Here is a 15,000-nt window from a genome sequence, read left to right as displayed (position 1 = left end):
GTAAGTTAGTAAGCCAGTAAGTAAGTTAGTATGTCAGCAAGTCAGTTAGTAAATCAGTAATTGAGTTAGAAAGTTAGTAAGTTCGTAAGTAAGTTAAAGTAACATTCCACTTATTTGGCAACTTTCCTGAAATTAAACAGTTGAGTTAGTTTTATTTTTATTTTTTTGCAATCCATTCAACTGATCTCCGTATCCGGTGTGAGCACTTTCAGCTTAGCTTAGCATAGAATAGATCATTGAATCGGATTAGACCATTAGCATCATGCTAAAAAAAACAAAAGGACTAAGACCAGCGGAAAATGAAAAGTTGTTATTTTGTCAATATTGTTAGGAATTATTCTCTCATTCTGGTGTAATAATTAAAGAACTTTGGTGTTGTTCCATGAGTGTAGCAGAACCAATAATAACTCTAAAAATCGGCTGCAGCCATGGAAGCAGATGAGCTCCATTATAAACACAACAGATATATATAGGAGATACAGCAGATATAGTATGATTTAGTGAAATCAACCAAATGAGAAATAGAACATAAACATCCATTCGAAGAATTAGTTTATTAACAGTCCTTATAATTCATTTATTCATTCATTATTCAAAAAATAAGTTTTAGTAAATTTACTGTAGGACATGTTGACATGTTAATGGAATGTGATGGAATCTCTATTTAATAATCTATTGGTTTTTGGCGTAAAAAAAAAATATATATATATATATTCTTTTGACCCATTCAATGCCTCTTTTGGCTGTAATATACCCATGCAACATTGGTCCAGGGTATATATATATTCATAAATGTATACATACATATACAACAGGGAAAATAAGTATTAAACACGTAAATTTTTTTCTCAGAAATCATATTTCTAAAGATGCCATTGACTTGAAATTTTCCCCAAATGTTGGTAACAAGCAAATAAATCCATTTATGTGAAAAAAAAAAAGTTTACAAATGAAGTTGTGTGTTTTAAAATGAAATTACGCAGTGAAAAAGTATTGAACACATGAAGAAAGGGAGGTGTAGAAAGGCAGTGAAGGCTCAGACAGCAGCTGAAATCTCTCAGTGGTTCTTTAGCAACCCTCTGCCCTTTCTCATAGTAAATTAATATTCACTGCTTCAGTCCAACATCTACATTAACAGGAGGATGAAGAAAAAGCCAGGGTGGACATTTCATCAAGACAATGATCCAAAACACAACTTTCAAATGATTTCAGAGGAAGAAAATCAAGCTGAGGAATGGCCCAGCCAATCACCTGACTTGAATCCAATAGAAAATACAAAATAAAGATCAGATTTGATAGACGAGACCCACAGAACCATCAAGATTTTTACACTCTGTTGGAGTCTGTGGAAAACTCACACCTGAGCAGTGCATGTGACTTCATTCTCCATATGAGAGGCGTCTTTAAGCTGCCATCACCAATAAAGCCTTTGTATAAAGTATTAAATACGTTTAAGTAGTTCAGCACTTTCTCCTTATGCTATTACACAGAACTTTATTTTTTTTACAGATTATTTTTTGTTTGTTTTATTTTTATGTTTGTATTCTTTTCCAGATTTTTTTTTTAATCAAAATCTGGTTTATTTCCATGTCAACAGCTCCTTTAAAAATATTACTCATAGGGAATAACATGATGTGTTCAATACTTATATTCACCGCTGTACATAATCAGCCCATACATATATGTTTCATATACACATCTTCTGCAAACAAGCAATCCTTAAAAGTTCCCCCATGCGTGTCGGAGACCTGTGAGCAAAACATTTGAAATGCTGAGAAACAAGAACACAAAAGATATTTCAATCGAATCGATTTGAGACCCATTTGGTGGAAGGATATGCATATATTTATATTTTCCCATTCATTCCCATCTCACCTTGAGCCAGCCTGAACAATCCAATATTTGATCTGGGCTTAGCCGGGAGATTTAATCCCACAGCGAGATGAAAAAGGGCTTTTCACCAACTTGAGTTTATGCAATTTTGCCTGCTAGTGCAATTCTATGGAAATGCGTTTTCCTCCATTCCCACAGCCTGGATTAGACTGCGAATATGTGAAAGAAACCATTAATGGCTCAAAGCAAACGTCACGGCCCAGTGTGAAGGGTTTCATCTGAAACGGTTCGGCTGTGCTTTATTTATTTATTTATTTCTCTGTTTGCCTGAGCTTTTCTTGGCTTTGCGCACAGTCGACAAGAATCTAAATGTTGGCATGTTCCTTTAGCGATTTATCTGTGTGATCTTTAATCAAAATGCTGTGATTTGTTTCCCGCTGACTGTTTTGTAATGCAAACATCTTAAGTCTTCAAATGTTAATATTTGTAACAAATCAAAGCATTAATCCTAAAAAGTCTGTTAAAGTCAGATATCAAAAGCACTATGTTCAGGCCATGTGTTTAAAGGCACAATATAATTTCTTTCAATTAATCAATTATCTATTTGCTGACGTATGTATTTATATTATCCCAAGTATTTCGAAGAATGCTCAAATCCTGGGAAATTTTGCTCATTGGTGTCATAAGGCATTAAAGCTTCAAGACATTTTTAAGAAGAATGTATCAGATTTGTGTGTGTTGAGCATCAGTTAAGATGACATTAGCACCTGTTAGCTTTAATTGTAGGGAAAACTGGATAATTTTGAGCTTTTGACTACTAATTTCATCTTCGGGGTTTAAAATAATTTTTGGGGTGGGATCAAAATTGCAACCCGGGCTCATTGTGGAAAAGTAGTCCCACGGACGTTTCTGGAGACCGCGGAATACGTCCCGGCGGGTACGTACGGCTGCAGTTTTTGTTTTCGTGAATCCAAGAGAGTCCGCTGTTGTGCACTTTTTTCGCACCCGCGCTGTTCTCCCGTGAACCCACCGGAGGCCGCTGTCCGACTGACCGGATGATTGACTGCGCGAACGGCCAATCGGCCGACCCGCTCTCCTCCTTCCCTGAACCCAACCAATTTCACCGATCGACCCACCCGCCCGCTCGCTTCCCTAAACCCGAGCAACAGTTTACAAAAGCCGTCCAAAAAAATAAAAGCCCCGATTTTTTTTTTTTTTTTATTATTATTTTTTTTTTTATTCTACCGCGTTTTCGGATTTCACCGCGTTCTCACCCTGTTACGAAACTCGTTCACTTAATTTTTGGGATTCTGTTTTCGTCTTACCTGATTGCTGGAACCGCTCTTCCCCGTACTCGAAACCGGCCGCCGTGGTCGACTCCTCTCCGCATCTCGAGCCTGCCGACGTTACATGGTAAGCTGAGTGGACAAACAGGTTTCAGCGGGGAAGCCCTCCACAAGGAGGTAAGGCAAGCGCGAAAGGGAACAACGTCACACCGCCCCGCAGCATTCGCTTGAAAAAAATAAACACGGCCGTACATACCCCCCGGGACGTATTCCGCTGTCTCCAGAAACGTCTGCGGGACTACGTTTTCAGAATGAGCTTGGGTTGCAAAATTGGTGACGTAGCACAAATCTGCTAGTGGAGTGATGACACGTCAGTTTCTCATTATTATTCATAGCAAAGTTTTCTTATCCTACTAGAAGACCTTGCTCTTTTATTATTAATGAGAGCACGTGCTTTCCGAAGTCACAGCAGACCTGCCAAGCTGTGGAACCCAGGGCTTAATTTGTGCCGGAACAAGCCAGATCCAGCACCTCTGAAATCTGATCCAGCACCTCATTTTACCGATCCCCCTCCTCAACCGCCCTCCTCCCCAATCCGCTGTTCACTTTCACTTTCTTCCACGACTCCTCAACCCTCATCACTTTCGTCCGCGACAACCTCCTGCTCTTCACTTACGTCCTTTGTCCATCACACCCCTCTGCCATCCAACGCCCCCCAATACCACCTACTCCCAACAACCGCCCCAATAATAATATCAATTATCAATAATAATAATGGTATTATTCTACTTTAGAAGAGTCGAAAACCTACATACAGCACCTTTAAATATCAAAGATAAGAACGAAAATCTTCCTTGCATGCTTAGACCTTTATGCAGAATGGACATTTGCATTTTGTTTTGAGTAATGGCAGAGGTGGGTATTAACGAATTGCATTTATTTGAGTAAATCTGTTGGGTAACTTGCACTTTTTGAGTAGAGCTGTAAAGGTCTGAACCCGACAGAATTTTACCCGACCCGACAAGTACATTTTGATTGACAGCTTTTTAAAAGCCCAAACTCGTTCACAGCCCGACATTTTCCAAATGTGCACAGCTCTTTTGCATTTTTTCAAGAATGATTCGTTTATACGTGTTTTAACATAATTTATTCATAACAAACGTAGGCTATAGGCCACTTAGAAGTTGGAACAAAGAAAGAAAATAAGTCCTCTGTAACATCGTAACATCTCAGCACTCTGAATAGGCCTAGGTACATACACTTAGCCTTTAAATTGGACAACACACCTATAAAAATAAGTCTTTAAGAAATTAAATAAAAATAAATTCTAAATTATGACGGGTATTTGGAAATAGCGAAATAAAATAAAGGCTCTGCAGGATTTGTCTTGCCACTTCTCTTCACAATCCGATCTTAAGGCGACGGTGAAGCTGAATAATAAAACGAATAATGCCAACATTAGCCTATATACTCTGTCTACATAATGCATTTATGGTTTGATTACTTTCTCGCGCTAATCAAAATGCATCACATGACCACTCATTTACCAGACAAGCCCGAGCCGGCCCGACATCGTCCAAAATGATAGAAATTAAGCCTAAACCTGTCAGGTCCCGTCGAGTTCCTTCAGGTTTGGCCAAAAATCTTCAGCTCTACTTGTTGAATACATTTAAAGATGTGTACTTTTACTCAAGTCAATTTTTAGTGGTAAAAACTTTACTCTTACTTTACTATATTTGGCACCATTACTCCGTTACTTATCATTTCATTGGAGTGCAGTGAGTGCACTATTCTATGCTTCTGAGTGGCTATATTTAAATTTCTGTTGTGTTTCGTCTGGTACAGACAGCCAAATTGCTCAAATGGTAATAAATGTGATTCATATGCAGTGCGGTTGCAAGGCATACTGTAGGTGAACTAGGCGGTCAACCTGCTGGGCCAGCATATGACCACACCTACTTTTGCAGCATTTTCCAAGTGGTGCTCACTGCAGAGCCATTTGGGCAGAGCTGAGCTCCAGCGAGGGGGAGCATGAGCTCTCGTTCCTCCTTTCTTGCACTTCTTCTACGAGTGATGTCACTGGGGGTAGGGTTAGGGTTGGGGTTGGTGTACGCATTAAAACAGCTTATAGGAGGAGAAGCGAGAGCTCATGCTCCCCCTCGCTGGAGCTCAGCTCTGCTCAAATGGCTCTGCAGTGAGCACCGTCTCGCATTTTCTGCAACTGTTAAAAAACTGGCCAGTGCTGCAACAGGAGCTTTTGTGACTTATTAAATTAGTCTTGATAATTAATAAAGCATTGTCACCTTCTGCTGTACGACAAATGCTTGCCCCTCTTCTGATAAATTGGCATCTCTGGGAAATCCCTGTTGTTTCACAAGCATAACAACAAAGACAAATGTTCAATCCGCAGTAAATGCACATCACTGTCAGACCTCCAAATGACTCGCCATTGATCAAGTGTTGTGTGACGCAACCTGATGGAGGCACAGTTGTGATTTCGGTCCCAAACTGGTCCAGCGTGGCGTTCATTTATCTGTCAGCGTCCTGGCCTCTATTGAATGGTTCAAGCCAGCGTGTTCATGTTCAGGTCACGAGGTTTCACCGTGAGACATCAGCTTGCCAAGATTTTCTGATTTGCTACTGATTTTGTAGAGTGCTCTTATTTTTGGAACTTAAACTTTTGTGTTTTTGTTCGCACATTTTAATGCTTCTCTTGATGATTTCAGGAAACAATCACAGCCGATTAGACCTGTGCCGTTTCGCTGTTTTGGAAAATAAGCATAATAGTGATTGCTTTACTTTCCCTTGATTCTCCAAGTACTTTCTCCTGTTTTCTCCACAGGCATCTGAATGATCCAAACTGCTCTGAAATGAATCACAGCATCTTTAACTTTACAGTCAGCTGTCAAAGTGTAAAACCAAATATGCTAGACTAATGTAATGCTTGCATGTTAAATGATAAAAGAGAATACAAATACAACCATACAAAGTTTATCACAAATCCACATGCATTTTATGTGTGCTCTTTATATATACACCAAAATAACGTTTATTTTTATTATAATCAAGTTTTTTACATTTAACTTCTTTTAAAATGTATTATTCTGTTTATATAATGCTTATATGACTCAAAATTGCGAACACATTTTTACTATTGTCTATTAACTTTCCTACATTGGAATAATATAAAGCAAAAGTATTATTTACAGTAAACTAAATCATTTATTAATGTAAATAATGATTATATGTGAGAGGGAACATTTGATAGGGAACATCTGATAGGGAACATCTGTTGCTAATTGTTGTTTCACTTATTGTTAAACTTTTAAAAGGTGCCATAAACTGCATTGGTTTAATTGTTAAAAGTTAAATTGTTCTCTAATATCTACAGTTGAAGTCAGACTTATTAGCCCCCTGAATTATTCGCACCCCTGTTTATTTTTTCCTCCAATTTCTGTTTAACGGAGAGCAATTTTTTTCAGCGCATTTCTAAACATAATAGTTTTAATAACTAATTTCTAATTACTGATTTATTTTATCTTTCTCATGATGACAGCAAATAATATTTGACTAGATATTTTTCAAGACACTTCTATACAGCTTAGGGTGACATTTAAAGGCTTAACTAGGTTAACTAGGCAGGTTATGATTATGCAAGTTATTGTATAATGATAGTTTGTTCTGTAGACTATCGAAAAAAAAAATAGTTTAAAAGGGCTAATAATTTTCAACTTAAAATATTTTTTAAAAATTAAAAAAGGCTTTTATTCTAGCCGAAATAAAACAAAAAGACTTTCTTCAGAAGAAAAAACATTATCAGACATACTGTGAAAATTTCTTTGCTCTGTTAAACATCATTTAGGTAATATTTAAAAAAGAAAAAAAATATCAAAGGCGGGCTAATAATTCTGACTTCCACTGTACATAGTAGGTTTATGACTTTGTTAAGTTCAACAAATCTCCAGAAATGGTTTTATAAGCTCCTTTATTACTCCATAAAATATCCATTCAATCAGAAAGTCCATGATCGACCATATATGGCTCGAGCTCCGCTCTGATACGCCTCTCTTACAGACACACAAACCCACACAGAGCACAAAGTACGCTGAACATGGACAAATATAAACGCAATCAGAGTAACGTTAGTCTATTTTGCTCACTAGATCTGTTGTTGATTAAGGGCTCTATTTTGATGATCCAGCGCAAAGTCCAAAGCGCCGGGTGCAAAAGCAGTAAAGGGTGTTTTAGAATCCACTTTTGCTACTTAAAGGATGGAAAAATCCGCTTTGCGCCGCAGCTCATGGTCTAACACGGTTGTGCTTATTCTCATAATGAGTTATTGGTGTGTTTTGAGAATAAAACCTCAGAGTCTCATCTCCCATTCCCTTTAAGAGCCAGTTGCCCTATATGGTCTTAAACCTGACAGGTGGGCAAATATAAGCTTGTTTTTAATAAAACAAATATAAATATGCACATAATAAAAACTACTACTACTAATAATAACATTATACAAAAGCAAATTGTCACGAATAAACTAAAAAAAGCCCCCTGAGATGAAGAAGGCATGAAGGTTGTGGTTTTTATATTTTTGTAGAAAGTAATAATTTTTAAAATATTTAAATTCTTTAATTCTTTTTTATTTGTAAAGATATTTGCGTATTGCTGTACATACTGTGTGTATTAAGCAACTTGTAAGCAAGGCGCACAACTAATGCGCTCTGTGCTGGACAATAGACCAGCTCTAATCTGATCTATTGTGCAGTCTATTATAGTTCCTCAAAATAGCAACATGTTAGCAATGTGCCTTAAAACACCTCCTTTTTTTAGACCAGAACACCTATGGACGCACATTTGAGCGCAAATGCATTTGCTATTTAAATAGCATGGTGCAAAACGTCAAAACGACTCTTGCGCTGAAACTAGCAGCAACAATTGCAAACAACTCTCCTTGCCCCGAATTGCGCCGGGTGTATGATGGGGCCCAAAGGCTAAATCATATTTAAACTTGATAAAAGAGAGTGACAGAGATGTATCGCGTTGTATTTTGAAGCTATAGTCAAAGAAAACGAAGAATTAATATCAACCCATGCATGAACATATGACAGTTGAGCTGACACAGCATCTACATGTGTTTGTTGAAACATATGCATCACATTTCACAAAAAAAAGATTAATTAACAAATTATATAATTTGTTATATAGTGGAGATGAATAAATGTAATGTTGGGTCCTGAGGCCAGTTTGAATGTGCCTCCTGCTGTCGTTGCCCCGTAAAGTACAGTAAACTATTCTCTCATTTTTAAAATAAAAGTTCCACACACATAGTAAGTGAAATATACGCTTAAAAATAGCTAAAGAAGTAAAATTATCATTGTTGTCTCACTAGAAAATGTTGTTGCTTATCAAACGCAGCATGAGGCGTGCATATTAATGATCTCAGAACTTGATGACATGGCTGCTCGTCAGGTCTGGATGAACGACCAAAATTAGGCATACATGCAAATTAGGTGGGCATCGTCACAGTTTGTTTTGTCTTCTGATCAGCCTGTTGTACACCGGGGTTTTACACTCATGAAAACGAGGAAACAGTGGTATCTGAGGCTAACAGTATGCCCATTTCCATATACTAATCTTTTATTATTCTTCTATGCCTTGGTGTACCCAGATTTTCATTATATCGCTCCTTTAAACCAATAACAGAGTCAACATTTTAGAACATATAAATATATTCCCACATTCAAGGTAAATGTCTCCATTTTTTAGAGCGCAGATGCAATTTACTTCCCTCAGTTTTATAAAAAAAAAAGTGTAGTTCACCCCCCCAAAATAAAATGTACCCTCTATTTGCTTTATCTTAAAGTGCTCCTAGTTTACCCCTTTTACAAGATGTAAAATAAGTCTTTGCTGCCTCCAGAATGGGTCTGTATAGTTTCAGCACAAAAATCCATCAGATCATTTATTAGGACCTGCTAAAACTGTCAATTTTGGAGTAAGAGAAATTATAAGCTGATTTTGTAGCCTGTGCCTTTAAATGCAAATGAGCTCAGCCTCCCCGACAGTCCAAAGACATGCGGTGAAGATGGATGCGAGAGTGTATGGGTGCTTCTCAGTATAGCTAGGTTGTGGCTGGAAGTGAGTAAAACATATGCTGGAATAGTTGGCGGTTCATTCCACTGTGGCAACCCCTGGTGGATAAGTGACTAAGCTGAAGGAAAAAGAATGAACCAATAAGTTTATCTGAGTCACTCGAGTTGTAGAAGTATCTCTCTCTGCTGAGTATTTGAATAAGTCTTTGCACATGTAGGTGTAAGAGGATTTAGATTTGGCCTCTCCTCTGCTCTGCTCTGTTAATGAGCTGAGATACACACTTGCGGATCGACATCACATTAAACAAACTCTGGATATCATTTCCACATTTGTCTTCATGAAGTCGAGCTTTAACCAATACACTTCGATTGCTTACAAAGGTCCAGGCTGCGCATTTAAATCCACGTCTTTTAAAAAGCACCGTTCCCTAAAGTACATGACATTTGACTGATAATTGAGATCTTTGTTTTTGCTCTCCTGAGAGTCGTGTGTGTTTGCATCTCATCTGTAATGAGAAAAAACACGTCTGTTGTTTGGTGATGCTGATCTTTGTGTGTGTTTGAGGTCTCAGATCCCTTAAGGGCTTTTTAGTAGCTATAAACAATTATTATATCAGCGTTAAAGGGGCTGTATGTTGAAATGTTCATGTATTAATTGTTTTTTTTTTATTGCTGATGTGTTAACAACTTGTGATGAAACTTAAAAAAATGAGACTTTTCTAGACTGTAGACTGTTTATTGATGTAAACACATTAATGTTGTCCTTTAATAACTCTTTCAATCATTTCTTTGGACATTATAAGCATTTGTTTCATGTGTTATAGAATGTAAGAGTGTGTCTCAGGTGTAAATGTCACATTGTTTTGATTAAAAAATAATCAAAGTCTGACATACAAAAATGTTACAAGCTGTTCCAATAGTATCAGGATGCAGCCTTTATGATGCAAGCTGAGATTGCATCACTCAGAGATGCAATGCGAGATACAATACACTCAATGGAGCTTGTGATGTCTCTGTGAGGGGTAGGGTTAGGGGTGGGGTTAGGTGAGCACATTAAAAAGCATTGGATGCTGCTTAGATTGCATCTGCACCAAGTCTGCAGCCAGACCCCTCTCTTATCATAAAAAGTTATGAATATTAATATAGTGAATGAATATTTGAAAAAAAAAATCTGCAGTCTGCTGAAGCATATTTACATTTCATTTCTGCTGTCAGTAATAAAATAAAATAGTCTGGTATTGCTAATGTTTTTAATATTGTTATTGTTGTTGTTGTAGTTATAATAATATTAATATCAATAATAATAATAATAATATTTTTTATTATTATTTATTATTGTTGTTGTTTTTGTTGTTGTATTGATAATATTTTTATTATTTCGTTATTACAGATAATTTAGCTTAACCAATTCACCCATAGTGCATCTCTTTGGACTGTTGGGGAAACCGGAGCATATTATTGTTGTTGTTGTTGTTGTTGTTGTTATTATTAGTAGTAGTCTTTTATGCTCACAAAAACTTTATCAAGAAGTTTGGTGTTGAGATTTTTTATAAGATTATTTTTGTAGTAAACAAAATAATATTTTATTATTAGTATTAAGAGTCTTTTAAGCTTACAAAAACTGCACAAAAATGATAAAAATATGCAGTACAGACAGTAATATTTAGTTTTTTTTGTGCAATTTAAAATATTTTTAAAAATACTTAATAAATTTTCTATTATATGGTTTATTATATTATATTAAAATATGTTAATTATTCATTAATAATGCTTAGTCCCTTTATTAATCCGGGGTCGCCACAGCGGAATAAACCGCCAACTTATCCAGCAAGTTTTTTACGCACCGGAAGCCCTTCCAGCCTCTGGGAAACATTCACACACACACACACACTCATACACTATGGACAATTTAGGCTACCCAATTCACCTGTACTGCATGTCTTTGGACTGTGGGGGAAACCGGAGTACCCGGAGCTGAGAAACACCAACACATGGAGAATATGCAAACTCCACACAGAGACGCCAACTGAGCCGAGGTTCGAACTAGCAACCTTCTTGCTGTGAGGCGACAGCACTACCTACTGCGCCACTGCCTAGCCCAATATGTTAATTAATCTATCACTCTTAAATATTTATTTATTCATATTTGTTAAAATTTGTGTTATTACTTAAAAAGAATATGTTTATGTTTAAAGTCAAAATTATTAGCCCCTTTAAGCTATATTTTTTCAAAAGTCTACAGAACAAACCATCACTATACAACAACTTGCCTAATAACCCTAACCTGCCTAGTTAACCCAATAAACTAAGCCTTTAAATGTCATTTTAACTTGTATAGAAGTGCCTTGAAAAATATCTAGAAAAATATTATTTTCTGTCATCATGGCACAGACAAAATAAATCAGTTATTAAAACTATTCTGTTTAGAAATTTGTTGAAAATTTTTTTTTCTCTCCATTAAACATTAGATTTGGTTGTTCGATTCACCGGTCCCCTCCAATGTCAAGTGCAAACCTACCCTCGCCTATAATAACCGATAAAAAGGTGTTTACAGTGTATTTACAGATAAGTAGACTCAATGTGTTTTATGTAAATTTACACACACAAACACACACACACACAAACGTTTGCAATTCTTTATACCAATTTAGTCTATAGTAGCAGGTGATTATTTTTTTTACCCTACTAACCTGCAGTGTCTTGCCTTAAAATAGTGCTTAAAACCTGTAGCGGATCTGGATTTCTTTAGTCTTATGTGCTTCTTTATCTCGGCCGTGTTCAGTCAATTAATCTTGAGTTTGGGACAGGCGCTGTTCAGCCGCTTAACCCCTACCGGTCCTGCATGTGCGCTTCAGATAGGCGCTATCAGAGAGAGCTGTCGCCGCCGATCACACCCCAAACGCCGCCTGATTATACTCGTGCTCGGCCGGAGGATTTTCATGCCCCGCGACGGCGAAGGGGCGAGAAATGCAAAACTTGACCTTTCCGAAACGAGTCTCTGCGCTCGCGGGCGGGTCTGATATTATTGCCCGGGGAGGGATCATTAGATCAGCTTCAGTCCTGAGAAGAAGCGATTGCGAGAAAGGAGACGGTAAAAACACCCATCGAAGTGCAAAAGTGGTAGGCCAATTTGTGAAATATGCAAATATGAAGTAGCAATGCAATAATGTGGATTCCTGAGCAGGGTGAAACTTATAAACACTAAAACGCACAGCAACATTACTACCATTTCAATTACAATGGATTTTGTTTACAAACGATCAGGGGCGGACTGGGACTAAAAATCTGCCCTGGCACTGTAGCCACACCAGCCCACATTATCACACCAACACAGCCCCTATCCATGGACACGAACATTCACTACTTAGATTGATGTACAGATGGTGAAATAATATAAGCAGTATCATATACCACATTCTTTAATTTTATTTTCGGCTTAGTCCCTTTATTAATCTGGGATAGGCACTGCAGAATGAACCGCCAACTTATTTAGCAGATGTTTTATGCAGCGGATGACCTCCAAGCTGCAACCCGACAATGGGAAACCCCTATACAAACATATTCACAATGAACAAATAGGCCTACCCAATTCACCTATAGTACATGTGTTTGGACTTGTGAGGGAAACCAGGAGGAAACCCATGCGAACATGCAAACTCCACACAGAAACAACAAATGACCCTGCCGAGACTCGAATCATCAACCTTCTTGCTTTGAGGCGACAGTGCTACCCCCTGCACTTCCCCCTTTCAAGACTATTTCAGTTAATTTTATGCATTTGGCAGCAATTTTTTGCTTTCCCTGACCTTTTCGGCACCGCCTTTCCTTTTGTTGTGGTCTATCTTTGACAATCAGCTTGTGTTGCACTTACTGTTTGACATACCAGATTTTGATTATGTCCACGTAACCTCTGATTGGGTCGGCCCATTTCGAAACCAGCCGGCCATTGCCAATTGGGCCAATGCTTAACAATTATTATTATTATTATCATCATCATAATATTCACATATTGCAAGAGATAAAAGCTGCCTGCATGTAAAAACAATACATATAAAAATAATAATGAAATATAGCATACTGGTCCACATTTAAAAAATGGTCCAGCCCTTCTGGCATTTGCCAGAATTGCCAGATGGCCAGTCCGCCCCTGCAAACGATTGATTGGCTTATTTAGTGTCAGTAAAAGCTAAGCTGTAAAAATTAGTTAGTTGGCTTTAACAAATTATTAAGTAAAATAACTTCAAGTAAAGCATAAGGTGTCAATTCCTTTTGCACACATTTGTAATTTTAACATCTTTACTCACTTTGTAACATACCTAATCACATTTAAGGCAACATGTTTAGACCTATTTACTTTTTATGAAAGTACACCCTCAGAAATAAAGGTATGTATAAGCTGTCACTGGGTGGTACCTTTTGAACACATTTGTACTTGAAGGGTTCATATTGGTTCTTCACAAGTATATATTAGTACCGTAAAATTAAGAGGAACACTTTTTTACTTTTTAGATACTAATATGTACCCTTGAGGTATAAATATGGACCTTTTAGTTACAAATTTGTACCTTTTCAAATGTAACTTTATTCCTGAGAGTGTAGGGTAATTAATCGCTTTTGTTTTTTTTTTTACAATGTAGTTTGGGGAATTGTTCCAAAATAAATGAGAGAAATAACTTGTTTGTTAACTAAAACCATAAAACTAAAAATAAATCTTAACTAAAAATATAAAATCTTCGATAATATAAAAGCTAATTTTATTTCAGATAATTGACAAGTAAATAATCCCATTTTCATTCAGTTTAACTTGATTTCATACTAAAAATAAACTCATTAAAATGACCTCTGAGTGAAATGCCAGTGCTCTTCAGAGAATTTGATCACTCATGCTTTTTTGTTTCTGTGTGTCAGACATGAGCTGAACTGTCAGATTCAGAAGAGTTTTCCTCACATCGTAATGATTCTGCCCTCAGTCCACGTTTCGTGTCTTCCACAACATCTTCCATCTTCAGCAGCAGAGTTTGGCTTTTCTCTGTTTTTTAAATTTATGCTTGGCTTCGAGTGGACATAGAACAAAAGAAAATAATACATTCTAAAGGTAAATAAATAAATAAATAAATAAATAAATAAAAATGATTTGAAGTGAACAGCATTTCATCAACTTTTTTTGTTACTTTTTTTGTCTAATAATGGCAAAAGAATTTGCTGAAAAAAAAAAAAAAACAATAGTTGTAGTTTTCTAAACACAAAAACATAAAGTTTTATGCAAAAGTTTGGGCACTCTTGATAATTTTCATAATTGCAAGCCATAGCCTGCTGGCCTTTCAAATCAGCAACTTCATTTGGATATATTTTATACCCTAGGTATAATGCAACATTTCAGTTCTGACACAATTTTTTAATCAACAGATGCAATACAATTAATACAAGTCTTAATAAAAACAGAGCATCCCACGCCTTCGTGTGCTTTCACCCACTGGACTGGGTAGGCCAGTCTGTGACCAGCACCCCCTGGCTGCAGGACCAGATGGCTGCCTGCCCTCACCGGTCTATATCCACATCCCCTGTTGCAATGTTATGTCTATGTGTTTGTGCTGGGGCTGCTTTTTTCCTCCCTGATCTTACACTGCTCACATTCAAGAGCAATGTTAGAGGGAGCTTCCCTTCCCCTCTCTCTCTCTCTCTCTCTCTCTCTCTCTCCATGCATCTATTTCCATTTCCTCTTTCTAAACGCTACCTCTCTTCAACCTGTCTTCTCCTGAAATGTGATGTTTGTGTATGGTCGGGGGCTTCAATTT

General features: G+C 37.1%; 1 long non-coding RNA gene across 7 annotated transcripts in view; it reads left to right on the top strand.

The window, feature by feature from the left end:
* LOC137488247 (uncharacterized) overlaps window positions 1–15,000 on the top strand; it is a 97,527-nt gene that overhangs the window by 43,685 nt on the left and 38,842 nt on the right. The gene's annotated exons all lie outside the window — the stretch shown is intronic.

The sequence above is a fragment of the Danio rerio genome, chromosome 18 (assembly GCF_049306965.1).
Source record: "Danio rerio strain Tuebingen ecotype United States chromosome 18, GRCz12tu, whole genome shotgun sequence".
NCBI classification, from domain to species: Eukaryota; Metazoa; Chordata; class Actinopteri; order Cypriniformes; family Danionidae; genus Danio; species Danio rerio.
The sequence above is the reverse complement of the archived record's forward strand: the minus strand, read 5'-3'. Positions and strand labels throughout refer to the sequence as shown.